The sequence below is a fragment of the Danio rerio genome, chromosome 6 (assembly GCF_052040795.2).
Source record: "Danio rerio strain M-AB ecotype USA chromosome 6, GRCz13ab, whole genome shotgun sequence".
NCBI classification, from domain to species: domain Eukaryota; kingdom Metazoa; phylum Chordata; class Actinopteri; order Cypriniformes; family Danionidae; genus Danio; species Danio rerio.
Genome location: NC_141026.1, coordinates 39,348,260 through 39,364,446, shown reverse-complemented (window position 1 = coordinate 39,364,446; position 16,187 = coordinate 39,348,260). Strand labels below are relative to the sequence as shown.

At 35.0% G+C, this 16,187-nt stretch overlaps 1 protein-coding gene across 3 annotated transcripts in view; it reads right to left on the bottom strand.

The window, feature by feature from the left end:
• The window catches only part of negr1 (neuronal growth regulator 1), a 305,572-nt gene that overhangs the window by 64,042 nt on the left and 225,343 nt on the right, over positions 1–16,187 (bottom strand). The window lies entirely within an intron of this gene.

Genomic DNA, 16,187 nt, shown 5'->3' with positions numbered 1-16,187 from the left:
GCAATAAGGCCAGCATATAGAGAAAGACAGGTCTTGTGTATGTCTGTGTGTAGGGGGTGTTCAAAGATCTATTTAAATCCTAACATGCACAGAGAGAGAGAGAGAGAGAGAGAGAGAGAGAGAGAAATATCCATGTCTTCACAAATTCTACAAATCCCTGATAAAACTAGCAGGATGGATTCTCTCTGAAAAAGTATTTTACTCAGCGTTGTGTTGTATGACGTTCTTTAATTCATGTATTTAGCTGCAAAAATAACCGGATAAACTTAAGCAATTGTTCACTGAAGCAATTTTCCCCTTCAGTGAGTTGTTAACTTGAAAACTGCTGTGTCCAGGTAAGTAAGAGCTGATTGGTGAATCAACCAGTCCAACGATTCATTGATGAACGAAAGCAACGGGTTCATTCTAAAGAATAGTTTAAAGGATTCTCTCTCTGATTCAGTTCATCTCACAGCATCATTGATTGATTTAAAGTTGTTGTTGAGTTAGCAGCTCACTGAAAGAGCAGCTCATTCAATAAAGAATAAAAACTTCAGAGGACTCTGTAAAGTAAATAGTGTAAACAATGACTTTTATTTTATTAATTTAATTGACTTTTTATTGGTGAAATGTCCCATTAAGAGCCACCTTTCAGTCATACAAATGTAATAAAACAAAATAAAACATGTCATTGTTCACAGATAATTCTCGTCTCCACTAATTTGACGCTATTAACTCAACTGCAGTAACCATATCTAAACAAAGACTAATGATTAAATCAGTCCAATAGTTCATTCATGAACCATAACAAAAACATTTGCACTTTGATTCAGTTCAGTGAATCAGTGATGTGGTATTTGATTCAACAGCTGACTGGATGGGGATTTAATTGACTCACATATGATCTATTACCCATAAATCTCTTATATGATCTGATAACTCATTTTTTATGGAGATTTGTACACTCTCAGAATTAAAGGTACGCGAGCTGTGATAGGGGTGGTAGCTTTTCAAAAGGTTCAAATTTGTACTTAAAAGGTCCATATGAATACCTGAAGGGTACATAAAAAAAACAAAAGAGTTCCTGTTAAAACTTTTAGGTACTAATATATACTTTTTCGTTACCAATATGGACCCTTTGAGTACAAATGTGTACCTTTGGCTGGAAGTGCGATATGCACACTAATATACTGTAGCAACATTTTTTTTATGACACTGTACAATAATAATTCATATTTTTACAGTATTGTGACGATTGGGTTTTGAATTGGGGTAGGGTACGCTTTAAAAATGCAATTTATTGGGCAATTTTAATATAGCATAAAGACTGCTTAGTACAACTACTGTTTTTACATTACTGTGATGGTTGGGTTTAGGGTTGGGGTAGGGGTAGGCGTTAATAAAATACAATAAATGGTAAAAATTGAATAAATTATAATTAACTTCCGGCCGAAACCGTACTGTGAATGATTTAGCAACAACCATTGCAGCATACAGTAGGCTCATTTTGAAAACGTAGCCCTATATACACTTCTGGAGATCACAAACTATGTAGCCAGAGCTACTGATGGCTGCATTTGGTCTTTTAAATGAATGCTACGGGGCAGTATGATGCCGTTCCTTCTTACGCTTACCAGCTGACCGCTTATCTCCGTATGAACGGCTTTCCTGCTGTTACCAGTTTTTCCAGTTAGCTTGCCATGTACATTGGTGGACTTGAGATGCAGAGAGGAGTTGACCATGACGGCGGGGTTTGAGTCTGGCAAAGAACGGTTCAGAAAGTGGGTAAGACAAAAACAAAAGTTAAAAAATAAAATAAACAAGTAAGTAACTGGGTGAGAATATGGTAAAATCTGAAAATGTGATAAAAATCAGACGAGGCCTTTTTTTTTTCTGGATTGCTTTTTAAAACTGTCGGTTGGGTGTAGGGAAGTTGGTTTGCGGGTGCTTTTGAAAACACAATTTGTTCGGTTTAGGGAAGAAGAATGGTCCCAGCAAGCCTTTTTTGTTTTTCAAAGATGTATAATAGATGTCTAAACATAGTCATCTTGGCTAAAACACGGCTAAATTTGGGCTGAGAAAAACTAATAGACGCTTAAGAATATCCCAAAACTACACTATTCATCAAATAAACAGAAACAAACGACTATGATATAAATTATGTCTATTTGACTATTAGTTTAGTGTTGGACCATTCTTAAATGTCTATTAGATTTTCACTGACAGCCCAAGTTTAGCCTTGTTTTAGCCAAGCTGCTATGTTTGGATATCTATTAGACATCTGTTAAACACAAAATTGTTTGCTGGGTTGGGTCCTTCGATTAGTCAGTCAGTCATTCAGTCAGTCAGTCAGTTGACAGTGGCATCTGGTGGATTTGCGTGAGAACAGCAGGCACGAATGGCACTCGCAAGAGAAATTTGAGATCTCAAAAAGCATACACAGCAACCTCTGGTGGATTCGCAAAAACAAAAACTGCAAAAAACATGGCTCCTGGAAAGTATATGGTGCTCTCCAAAATTGTATATAGAGGTACGTTTTTAAAATTAGCCTGGGTTGGCAAATTTTTAGTTATATGTTAATCACAGCAGCATTATTGTGTTGTTGTTTTTCCTATTGTTAAACAAAACATAATTCCTTGTTCACAGATAATTTTTTCCCTCCATTTAACTATTAACTTGAAACGGCAATGGCATGGACTGAATCATTTCAGCAATTCGTTGATCAACTTTTCAGGCAAATTTGTGAACCACAACAACCAGTTAATTCAGAAGTGCGTCTCAAAAGATTCTCTTTCTGATTCAGTTCTGAAGTGAGGGTCTCAGTGAAGTGGTTCTTGAATTAACCGCTCACCAGAAGAGAAGTTAATTAAATAAAGACTTAAATTTGATCTACTTGTAAAGCTCTTGTAAGGCTACAGAAGACTTAGTAACTGTTTTTAATGTAAATTCACTGTAACAGAAAAAATAGAGCATAAAGCAGGTTAAATGATACCTTAAATTACAAAAAACATTTTTTTTGGTGAACTGTCCCTTTAAGAGCAACCCTTGCCCTCACTTTAGCCAGTATGTTGATCATTCAGAGTTACTGTGTACAGAGATGATATAAAATGCTTGGTATGTGAATGAAGTGAAGCGTTGGAGCTAATGACCAGCAGGATTAATTAGCGCAGGCTTGTCTCTCCCTCATTAATCCGCTTGCAGGTGTTCTTCTTCCAGTCTCTCCCTCTCCGTCTGCATGAGAGAAGATCGACGAGGAGCCGCTCCACACCAATTCAATCTTATTAGTCCTCTGCAGAAATCACAGCTCCAGTGGAGGACAGCTGTAGATAAGAGGAGCACGAGACTCCCGAACACAAAGAAATGAGGAGAACTGTGCGAACTGCTGTGTGGAAGCGTTATCTTCTGTACTGTGAAACCAGTGCAAGAGGTTTCTTTCCAGCACATTTACTCCCTGCGCCAAGTTAAATCAGCATAATGTTCTATTCTTGTCTTTATTTATGTCACTAACAGTTGAGGTGCAACCCAGATTCTAAATTAGGTTAACATATGCTAAGTACAGAGATGATGAAGAGATTTATATATATATATATATAGTTTCAGTATATATAGCTTTAAAATCAGAGACTTAACCTTAAACATTAAACTTAAGACAAAATTTTTTTGGCTCTCTACTCCAACACCATGGATTTGAAATTAATTGAACAAGATGTGCTTTAACTGCAGACTGAGAGCTTTAATTTAAGGGGATTTACATCCAAATCAGGTCAACACTTAAAATTACAACAGTTTGCATATGTGCCTCCCACTTGTTAAGGGACCAAAAGAAATGGGACAGAATAATAATCATAAATCAAACTTTCAGTTTTTAATACTTGGTTGCAAATTCTTTCCAGTCAATTATAGCCTTGAAGTCTGGAACATCTAGACATCACCAGACGCTGGGTTTCATTTCTGGTGGTGCTCTGATAAGCCTCTACAGCAACTATCTTCAGTTTCTGTTTGTTCTTCGAGCATTTTCTCTTCAGTTTTGTCTTCAGCAAGTAAAATGCTTGCTCAATCATATTCAGGTCAGGTGATTGACTTGACCATTGTATAACATTCCACTTCGTGCTTTTGCAGTATGCCATGGTTCATTGTCTCAATAATGTTCATACATGGTGACTGGGCTGGCCAATCCTGGAGCACCTGACCTTCTTTGCTTTCAGGAACTTTGATGTGGAGGCTGAAGAATGAGAAGGAGCGCTATCCTGCTGAAGAATTCACCCTCTTCTGGGGTTTGTAATGTAATGGGCAGCACAAATGTCTTGATACCTCAGGCTGTTGATGTTGCCATCCACTCTACGCCCCGATACTGAATATAACCCCAAACCATGATTTTTCCTTCACCAATCTCAAATGATTTTGTGAAAATCTTAGGTACACGTGGGTTCCAATAGGTCTTCTGCAGTATTTGTAAAGATTTTTTAACCTAATATAAATTGTAATATTATTTATTATTTTATATTATATTTTAAACATGTTATATTTTATAACTATATATTTGTTAAATAATATTTTGTGTTAATTATGCAAATAGACTCACAGATACATAAAACAAATAAAACAAATAAATTAACAAAAAAACATCAAGCTTCTATATTTAAGTAAACTATTGATTATTTGCACATTTGAATGCAATTTATGATTTATAATAACAACCAAATGTCCTGTAATGACATGTAAATACAGCAACACACTCAGTTGGCAGGTTAGCAATGAACTATTTTACCATCTGGAGACTTTTTGGCTAATTAACATGGATTTGTATAATATTATTTGTGTTATTTGTTTCAAGATTAGAGGTGAATCCAATTGTCAAACTTAACTTCCTGGTATAAGTTTTCTCTTTAATTAAAATCTTACGGAAACATCAGAGTTCACGAATTGAAGCACAAAATACTCTCAACCTTGGAAATAAAGCCGTAAACAGTATTTACACATTCCTTGAATGCAGGCAATGAGTTGAATACAATTTCATACTCAACAGCAGAAAACAAGACAGTTGGTTATTGATTTTAAATATAGCAGAGGATCAGTGGTGTTTGGAGCTGTAGGGGAGACTGGGGACTGTTTTCACACAGACTGATTTGCAACACCATCAGTTTAGGCAATTAGAAATGAGCCACAGGGGTGAGATCACTATCACACATGACCAGCAGCCTCCCGAGGAGAAGCAGCAGCGTAACACTTTCTGCCTGTTTATGGCAACTAACTAAAACACTACATTTGCTTTTTGAATGCAGCCAATTACACAAGCACGTGCACATTTTTCCTACATTTAATAAATTAATATTGATTGCAGATGTGGAGGGCTGTAACTAGTACTTGCCTACTGCTAATAACTAGTCCAATATGTTTAAGCCACAGTCACTTGTATTATGAACCAGCGGTGCATTTAATCCAGTTTATTTTGATTGTCTATTGCTAGAGTAAATGAATCTGACAGATAGCCTGCATTTATAGAGCCTGGCCACACCCCTTCCGGCAAGCTATGTTACACAAATGTAAACAAATCAGGTCTTCAATATTTGAATCCAATTTCCTAATATGCAACATCAGTAACCAAAGTGTTTTCTGGATGTTTTAGCATTTTGATTTATATAATGCAAATTATGATTCTGAACTGTGTTATTAATCATAATTCATTTATACCGATTTAGTTTATGAACACAACTTAAATTGATGATTTGTTTTGTTATAACCTTCCCAAATAGATGGATATTTAGTAGTATATTTCTACTTTTATGTACAAAAGAAATCACATAATAAAAAAAAAAGGCAATAGTGTGGCTCAATGGTTTGCACTGTCACCTCACAGCAAGATGGTCACAGTTTCAAGTTTCGGCTGGACCGATTTTTATGTGGAGTTTGCATGTTCTCCCTTGTTATTGATCACATTTCAGTTTTATGATTCAGTTTATGTACACAATTTAAACTGATGATTACCTGTTATAACCTATACCCAAAAAGAAGGATATTAGTAACTTTATTTTGATGGTCCATTTGATGGTCCAACCCTAATGCCGACACCACAGTCTGCTTATAATCTAATGAGAATTAGTTGGCATAGTTGGCAATTCAACAAACAGACCATCAAAAAAGTGTGACCGGATATTGAGTAGTATATTTCTACTTTCATGTAAAAGATTTAGACACATAATGCATAAAACGTTATATTTATGAAACCCACCAGTCCTACTGCAACCAACACGGTCTGAGCTAGGATCTAACTGGCAATTCTATGCATTGTAGTTGGTTGCTCTAACAACGAGGCTTAAGACCATGGACTCCGGTGTCAGTTGCTAGAGCACCTTTAGAGATCAGAGAGATCAGAGGAGTGAGGTTTACATGCACAGCACTTGGCTAGCTGGCCTCTGTTAGATTTATATTTGTTTTCATATAGATATCAGAGTATTCTTGCTTAATTTAAACATTAATCTAAACTGATGATTTTGATTTTTGCTATTGATCACTTTTCAGTTTTATGATTCAGTTCATGTACATTATTTAAACTGATAAATTTTTATAACCTACCTAAATAGGGGGATCGTGAGTAGTATATTTCTACATTCATGCAAAATATTTACAAACATAATACAAAAAAAAGTTATATTTATATTTATTTTTGTATAGATATTGCAGCATTCTCACAATAATAAGACTAATGTCCATACTTTTTACTGTTCTATAAAAAAAAATCTATAGAAATTAAACACAACAATCCTCTAACCGTTATTATTTGGTCAATGTAGCAAATAGTCATTGTAGAAAATTTAGTTAATTTAAATATTAAGGAAATAATTATTATAATATTTATTAATTACCACTCAATAAATTAACAAAATTAATTTAGCAAGCAAGCTGTCAGAGCCTTTCTGTTTTCCTCCAAGGAAACCCAGGGTGCTGAAATATAATTGGCTAAAGTGGCATCGGGCAGGTTAAAATTACCAAAACAATGACAGTGTTCTGGCACGGAAAACACATTTTCAAAGCAGAATATCTGACCTCAGCATTGATTTTCAGATGAACAAGATTGCACACTTGGCATGTTTCTTAAATATCTGCAAACATATTATGGTATTTTTATGCTTTAGAATAAGAAAAGTCAAAAACTTATATTCAGCACTTTTAATGTTTCCCTGTTTGTCCTGTGCTTATGGCTTTGCCTTAATTTGTGTTGGCCATGTGCTCCTTTTGTCTTTCCTGCCTGTTTTCAGTTACCCCACCCTCTTATTTTGTTTCCTCCTGTCTCTCAGGTGCTTGGTTCTATATATTGTGCTATGCATTCTCATTTCTTTGCTAGTTTGTTCCATGTGAGCTTATCTTGTATCCTAGCCTTGTATCCTTACATAACGTTTTGTCTTGCCAGTGCTTCTAGTTCTCTTGTTTATTTATTTATTGTTTGTTTGTGGCTACTACTTTCTTTTGTTTGTTCCTAGTGTTTAGGAATTTTGTGTGCTAATCTTTGTCTTGCTTTTATCCTTATAACTATTTTTGTTTGATTTTTCTCTCAATCCCAGTCGGTAAAGTCTAGATAAGATATGCGCTCAGCCAAAAGTGCAATATGTACATCAATTATATCACCATTTTTATGACACTGTATAACAACAATTAATATTTTTACAGTACTGTCACGGTTGGGTTTAGGGTTGGGGTAGGCGTTAAAAAAAATACAATTTATTGGGTAATTTAATAGATAGCATAAATAATACTCAGTACAACTACTGTTTTTACATTACTGTGACGGTTAGGTTTAGGTTTGGGATGGAGGCGTTAATAAAATACAATAATTGGGAAATTTAATAAATTATAGTAATAATTCTCCTTAACTTAAGGCCACAACCATATCCAATCTAGCCACAGCCATCCCAGTCTTGTATTAGTAGTTGATTATTAATTGTCTTTTTACATTCTACGAGTCTTTATTTAAGTTTTTTTCTGTATTATCCATTTTGCCTAGTCAGTCTAGTTTTCTTTCAGGATTTATATTTGATTTCAATTTTTTTTTTTTTTTTAGATTTAGTTAGTTTTGTTATTTTATTGTATATTTATTGTTGTCTGTTTGCTGTCCTGTCTTATACTTTTCCAGTCCTGACTTCATTGGCCTGCCAGTCTGAAGTTAATGTGGCTAACTCTGGTTTTGACCACTGTTGCTCCTACTCCTGCCTGGCTGTTGATTCTGCTGCCATCTTGTACCTATCGCTGGTTCCCTGTGTACTCCCCCTGCTGTTTGGACCTTGTCATCCCCTTAATTGTCTGTCTACTTGTGCCTAATTCTGTCAATAAACACCTTTTCGCTTATTGCTGCAACTGGGTCCGCTTTCTTGCAACAAACTGTGACATACTGCGTAATATACTTCTTTTTTTAAATCATAGTTTATTGCAGGGGTGTCAAACTCAATTTCTGGAGGACCGAAGCCCTGCACAGTTTAGTTCCAACCCTGCTCCAACACACTTACCTGTAGGTTTCAATTAGTTCAGGTGTGTTTATTTAGGGTTGGAACTAAACTGTGCAGAGCTGCGGCCCTTTTGGAACTAAGTTTGACACCTGTGGTTTAATGAAACATGTTTTCAAAAATTGAGATAAGGAATTAAAATAAAATAAAAAACAAATCAGTATAAGTCTAACTGTTGTTCTTTATCCATTGCAGCATTTTTAGTTTGTTTAAATAATAATCACATTTCATTTGAGAAATCATCTTATGCAGGAAATCCCGCAATAAGATTTTGCTAATGCTGTTCTTTCAGTTTAAAAATCAACCCTAGTGGACTATCGAGTAGTATTTCTTTTTACATTTACTGGATGCAAAGATTAAAACATCATATCAAGAATTAAAACACATGGAGAGAAATAAATAAACAAAAACACTGCGGCATTGCTACTCATCTAACTGGTGTTCTTTATTCAGTGCAGCGTTTTCTTGAAGTTGAAAGAGCGCTATGATGTGGGCCATTAACTGAGGCTTTAAGAGGGCCATTGAAAATGACCTGGCCTGATCTCCAAATGAAAGATAAATATGCTGCAGCGTGGACATCTGTCATGGGGATGTGGGAGGAGGCTGACAGACTCCAACTGCTAAATCATTTCCACACTAAAACTCCGGCTATGATTCACTTCGCCGCCACGCTTACACAACGTGTTTTTCAGCACTAAAGGTGAAAGGTTTCTTCGCTCTAGAATGCACTCTATAAACATGAATCGCACAAGATGTAACTAAATGTAGTCACTGGGGAATGGTCTTTTTTGGCAATTTGGGTTTTTCATCTAGTGCAGCGGGAGGTCAGCTTGTTTCCAGCATACACACACTCACATGCGAATCGCTGTTTCCCATGAGGCTCTGCTTGGATCCATGGTGTACAGGACATGCACCACTGACATGGAAATTCAAATAGACAGGGATTAACTCTTTATACCTCAACAGACTCACCAGTACATTATGTTCCTGATGAGAAACCAAATGTGGAGTGTTAGACTGAGCAAAATACTGCTTGCAGGAGGAGACTTACAAAAGCCATGTTTCCATCCACATATTTTTTATGCGCATTTTGGAATATTGCATAGTAAGTGCGTATTGAAACGCCAATATGCACATAAATTTTGAACATTTTGACGTTCATGTATGTGCACAACCAGTGGCAGTTCTAGTTTAAATGGCACCCTGGGCAAACCACCCTATACCCCCCCCCCATTATTTTTTAAAATAAATATAACAGTTTATTTATACTCGTATTTATTAATGTTAATAAACAATTATTATTCTAAATAAATAACAGAAATCAATTCAAAAAATACTTCAAAACATGTAACAACTGAAGTGATGTGCTAAGATAACTTAAGAAATCTTTTGCATGAATATTTATCATGACAATTCTATAGGATACACATATGTTTTATAGCATTATCTGTTAAGACCCGACTCATGGGTGAGAATTAATGTCATGATGTCTTACCTCCCTGACACTTCATCCCTCCTTTCTGCTTTATAGCCATACTTAGTGAAAGTAACATTATCATCATGTTACATACACTTTAGTTTCAAGAGTTCACACTTAATGCTCGACTATGATAGCAGGTTTGGCATGCTGTCACAGGAGAGATCCCTGAGCTCGTAGATGAGCCCAAGGTTCTCGCCTGGTCAATGAGCATTAGGAGGGATATAAGATCAGGTATTTCTCTAGAGACCCCCAGTTCATTTTGTACTGATACTTTGGCTAATATGGTGGTTCTGGTTGATTCAGTATATATGTGTTAAGTGCTTGTGACTGTTATTAAAATTCGCTTATGTAGATGTTTTTAGACTGTGGGAGGAAATCGGAAGACCTGGGGAAAACTCACATGAACACGGAGAGAACATGCAAACTGTGCAGAGAGTACTGACTGGCTCAATTAGAACTTGAACCTTTGGCCCTCATACTGCGAGGCAGCAGTGCCAGCCACTGAGCCGCCCGATCATAGAATTAAGGAGGATAGAGTTTTTGTTCCAAAAACAAAGATAGGGAATGAAGTTTAGGCAGGATATTTGTAGTAATTTTGGAACGATCTGATAATGATTAGCGATAAGGATCAGCTGTAGTCGATCATATCACATGCTCCTCTCGAAATTAGTTTGTGAAACTGCAATTAGTCCATTTGTAAGACTCGCTGCGTGTCGACACCTCTGCACAAAATGCGCACAGGAGTGCGTTTTTCTGGTTGAATGGTTTTCTGCGCGCATGCGTCAGTTTGCTTTTACCAGCATTGTTCCGGTTGCACATAGAGAAAAATAAACTTGTGCCTGCATAAGATGCCAAATGTGAATGTCTTTATTTTGGGATTGCCACTCTAAACTAATACACTTGCATAAACTAAATCGTATCTTAATGCTTTTATTATTGGGGACATTTATTTTTTTTCTTTGCACTGTCTCCTTGTGCAAAGTGGTTTGGTATAATTACCTTCAGAACTGTCTTTCAAGAGTTCACACTTAGCTGATGATTGATAATGAAGCTTGTTTGTCATGCTGCCTTGGGAGAGAGCCCTGAGCTTATAAGATCCTTAAGCCCTGGGCTCCCTCCCATTTGCAGGGCGAGAGGGAAGTTTGATCTCAGGTAGATCTCGATAAACTCCCAGACTTGCTAATGGCTAATGACAGATTACAGAGATAGCTACAGTATAATGCTTACCAAGAGCTTGTCTAAAGTGCTACTTTGGTATGTTCAAATTACTTGCAGTATATCGCGTGTTTTTAGACTGTGGGAAGGACCCAGTGACATTCTTGCTGTGAGTCAACAGTGTTAACCACTGGGCTGCCGTGTCACCTAATCTAGAAAAAGGAGGGAGGAGCATGGGTGGAAGGGGGGCTTCAAGCTATAGATACTGAGGAAAGAAACTCAGGTTTATTATAGTAAGTTAGGAATCGTCTGATTGGTGAAACATATGTTAGCTAATGCAGGACCGGCTGTGGACAATCACAAGCACGTGCTTCTCTCGAAATTGGTTTATAATTAAACTTCACTAAGCGTCTCACACCTCCAAAAGCCGCTGTGTGTCTATTGCATTTCATATTCCATTTTACATAGTTAATGCATAAAAAACATCGAACAACACATTTATTACAGAAGTTGTTCATGTTAGTTAACATTAATGAAAATACAGTTGTTCATTGTTAATCATGTTATATTTTAGTGTATTAAGATGTATTAACATTTAGTGTATTGAAATTTAGTGTATTAATGTTCCCAAACTTTTCAGCCCGTGACCCGTAAAACAACAATCACAGTGACTCGTGACCCCAAACATCCTCTAAGGTGGTTAGACATATGCAAACCTAGCACAGAACAGTGCACACACATCAATAGGCCCATATCTATTCTTGGTTTAATTTTGGAGAATGCCACTCAGAGACCATCCTCCATAATCAGTCGTGGCCTTTCTTTTAATGTATGCGAGTGTCGTAAAGGTGTCAGAAAGTTTAACCTGGTGCCATGAAATCAATCTGCTACAACTGACGCTATCAATGTGTCTTTAATATAACGTAATCACCCCAGGGGGCGCAATGCAATGGAAAAACAAAAAAGGAAAGGCTGATGGCTCTTTATTTGCGTGTCGTTTTTTTAATGTAACTATTACTTCTTTTATTCTGTAGGTTATGGATAAAATATGGTAATTCTAAGGGTTTAATAAAATAAATTCAATTTTTGAAAATCACTTAGCAACTCCCCTCCATTGTCCTCCAACCCTTACTAACAAGCATTAGGATTTTAATAATGTAACTATGTTGAACTGTGATTAATAAATGGTGTACTAGTAGTGTTTTTAATTAGTTCATGTTAGTAAATACATTCATACAATCAATGAAACCTTATTGTAAAGTGTGACTGTATAATTTGCATATTTGGATGGATACAAAGCTAATGAAAGACTTTTGAAATACTTTTAAAACACTTAATGAAAATACATATATATTATTTTGGATTAGCGTTGATTATTTGGCCAAAAACGAAAATTTCTTCACCATTTATTTACACTTGAGTGGTTATAAACTTGTGTAATTCCTTTCTTCTGTTGAAAACTACAAGATATTCTGAAGAATGTTGGAAAAGGCAGCCATTGACATCCATACTATTGACAAAAACATACTATGCGAGTCAGCGGACGCTTTTCTCCACTATTCTTTAGTATATCTGTACTGTGTTCTATACTATACTATACTATACTATACTATACTATACTATACTATACTATGTTGTGTTCAACAGAAGACTCAAACAGATTTGAAAGAAATGTGTTGTGATCGCCAGCAGTGTTTTTGTGCTGGAGATTACTTCCTACATTCCTGTCGAACTACAAATCCCAGAAGTCATTGCACCAATCACTCCTGCCACAGCTCATCACCTCCGACAGTCATCTGGAGACACACACAGCTGAAACTCATCGTTACTGCTTACCCGAACTCTATATACAGTACACCTTTGTTTCACACACATTTTAAGTATTGTCTAGCTGTTACATTCAATTCAAACCGGTTTTCCTTGTTTCCTGTGTTTTTTTGACCTTGGATTGTTTTGTGTTTTGATTCTCTGCCGACTGCCCTGAACTTCTGCCTCTGGATTTTGCTCTTGGACTCTCTACTACACTGTAGATGCTGCTTTTCAAGCCCTGCCTGCCTGACCATTCTAAATAAAGCTGCATTTGGAGCTACCTCTGTCTGCTTGTCCTGCACAACATACAGATTGAGGAAACAATGGCAGAAATTCCATTTTTGGGTTAACTCTCCCTTTGAAAAATGTATATACAGAAATCGCACATTCATGTTAGAGAGCACATGTAGACATTATGATGAGTAGATGAGAATGTGCTGTTGATTATTACTATTACATGAAGAGTCAAACCAGAGGCACCTTAAAAATATTTATATACAGTAGATCGATAGTTTTTGTGCAACTTATTTTTTGTGGTACTTTATATCATACCACTTATTTATTCATCTATATTGATTTATTATTGCACCTCTAACTCACAGTTTTAACTGTTGGATTATAACAATACTAGTTACAGTATAAAATCTATAATGCACTTAAAATCAACATCAGTATTTTTGCCGTATTGCAATTTAGGCAGTATTGTTACTACATTTTTAAACACACCTTCACTTTCAAACAACACTTCAATCAAATTAAAGGGATTCAACTCATAATTAAGCCTTATTATAATAAAATATGCAACATATGCAAAATTAACAGCTTAAAAAGGCATGAAAACACCTTATCAGCATTCTGATCAAGTGTGCGTGTGCTCTGACGTACAGTATAGATGGCATGTGTTGTTCTTCATGAATGAACTCATATTTTTAATCACTAAACTCACTAAATTTGTTGAAGATTCCTTAGAGACAATACAGTGAAGCAGCAGCTTAGTGGCACACTTTTATACAACTAAAATTCATGTAAAACACAAGCAGACTGAAAAAACTGGCATGTTTTTCCTTATAGAGTCACAGAAGTGTGTAAAGTTTGCCCTAACCATCATTATTTTGTCTTCTCTAGTTTTCCTTTACCTTGACATAAACAGCAATGAATAAAAAAATCTGTTGTTCTTTTTTCTATTCTATTTATTCTGGCCAAAAATAATACTGATTATCTTTAATAATACTGATTGTTTATTAATTACATATTAATAGTATAACGCCTTTCAAAACGACTAAAACCTACAGCACATTGAGATCAACCCACTTTATTTTAATCAATTGTTTGAAATAAAACATCACCTTTATACAGCCTTTGCAATTCTTCTGTATGTATATATTTTTATTTCTCACATACTATAGCTGCTGCTCATCAACACACTACAGATTTAAGGACATCAGTTGCTGCTTTATTTTGAAAGCAGTTTTAATATAATAATTGCATATTTTATGTTTCATGTAAATCACTTTGAATAATTGTATGTTGTACAATATATCTATGTCGTATGTATGTTGTACTTAGTGTGGTTTCCATAATTTGAATCCGACAGCTTAAGTAATGCTGTATATGATTGTATGCATGCAGCATATAATGTTGTGATATTAATACATGCTATAACCAGTTTCATGCATACTAATCATGTGATGTTGTTATGTAACTAATCCCAAAAGAATAAAATTGTGAAACCAAGACGTAAATTGAGCAAAGTATTATTACTGCAGCGATGAATATGTTTCTGGCTGGTTATATGTTTGGAAAGAAATCTTTTAGCTCTAACTGATGCAGAGTGTAGCTTTTTATTACACAATATTTTAATATACTTGTATATAATATTATGCAAGCATGTTGTAAGATGTATCTTTTGATCATCTTCTACGATGGCAATGCCAAGATTCTAAATGATAAAAGAAAAAGTACAAGTAGATCATAATGTACTGTCTTGTGTAAAAAAAAAGAGTTTTTTATTTTTAAGAGAATTTATTTTTAAATTTTTTATAGTTTAATGTGAAAAATGGACATACGATTAGAGTGCAATTAATGAATATATATATATATATATATATATATATATATATATATATATATATATATATATACATACATACATACGTACGTACGTATATATATATATATATATATATATATATATATATATATATATATATATATATATATATATATATATATATATATATATATATATATATATATATATATATATATATATAAATATTATTATTATTAGATCAGAATTATTAGACCCCCTTTGATTTATTTTTCTTTTTTAAATATTTGCCAAATGATGTTTAACAGAGCAAGGACATCTTCACAGTATGTCTGATAATATTTTTTTCTTCTAGAGAAAGTCTTATTTGTTTTATTTTGGCTAGGATAAAAGCAGTTTTTAATTTACATTTTAAGGTCTAAATTATTAGCCCCTTTAAGCAAATTTTTTTGATAGTCTACAGAACAAACCATCGATATACAATAAATTGCCCAATTACCCTATTCTGCCTAATTAACCTAATAAGTCTTTAAATGTCACTTTAATCTGTATAGAAGTGCCTTGAAAAATCTCTAGTAAAATATTATTTACTGTCATCATGGCAAAGATAAAATAAACCAGTTATTAGAAATGAGTAATTAAAACCATTATGTTCAGAAATGTGTTGAAAAATCTTCTCCCCATTAAACAGAAACTGGGGAAAAATAAATAAGGGGGAAAACAAATCAAATTAGTTTACAAATGAATTTATGTGTAATAAAATGAAATGTAACAGGGAAAAAGTATTGAACACATGAATAAAGGGAGGTGTAGAAAGGCAGTGAAAGCCCAGACAGCAGCTGAAAGAAGTTATTTAGCAACCCTCTGCCCATCGATATACATTGCCAGGATGATAATGATGAAACCAAGGTGGAAAAATACGCCTTAAAAAGATCTTTTTTTATGTAGAATGAAGACACATTAATTGCTCAGATGTGAGTCTTTCAGACTTCAAACAGAGTGTAAAAATCTTCATCTGGGTGTCGTCTATCAAATCAGATCTCTAATGTGTATTTTCTATTGGATTCAAGTCAGATGATTGGCTGGGCCATTCTACAGCTTGATTTTCCTTCTCTGGAAGCATTTAAGAGTTTTCTTGACTGTGTATATTGGATCATTGTCTTGCTGAATTGTCCGCCCTGGTTATCATCCTGCTAATGGAGATGTTGGACTGAAGCAG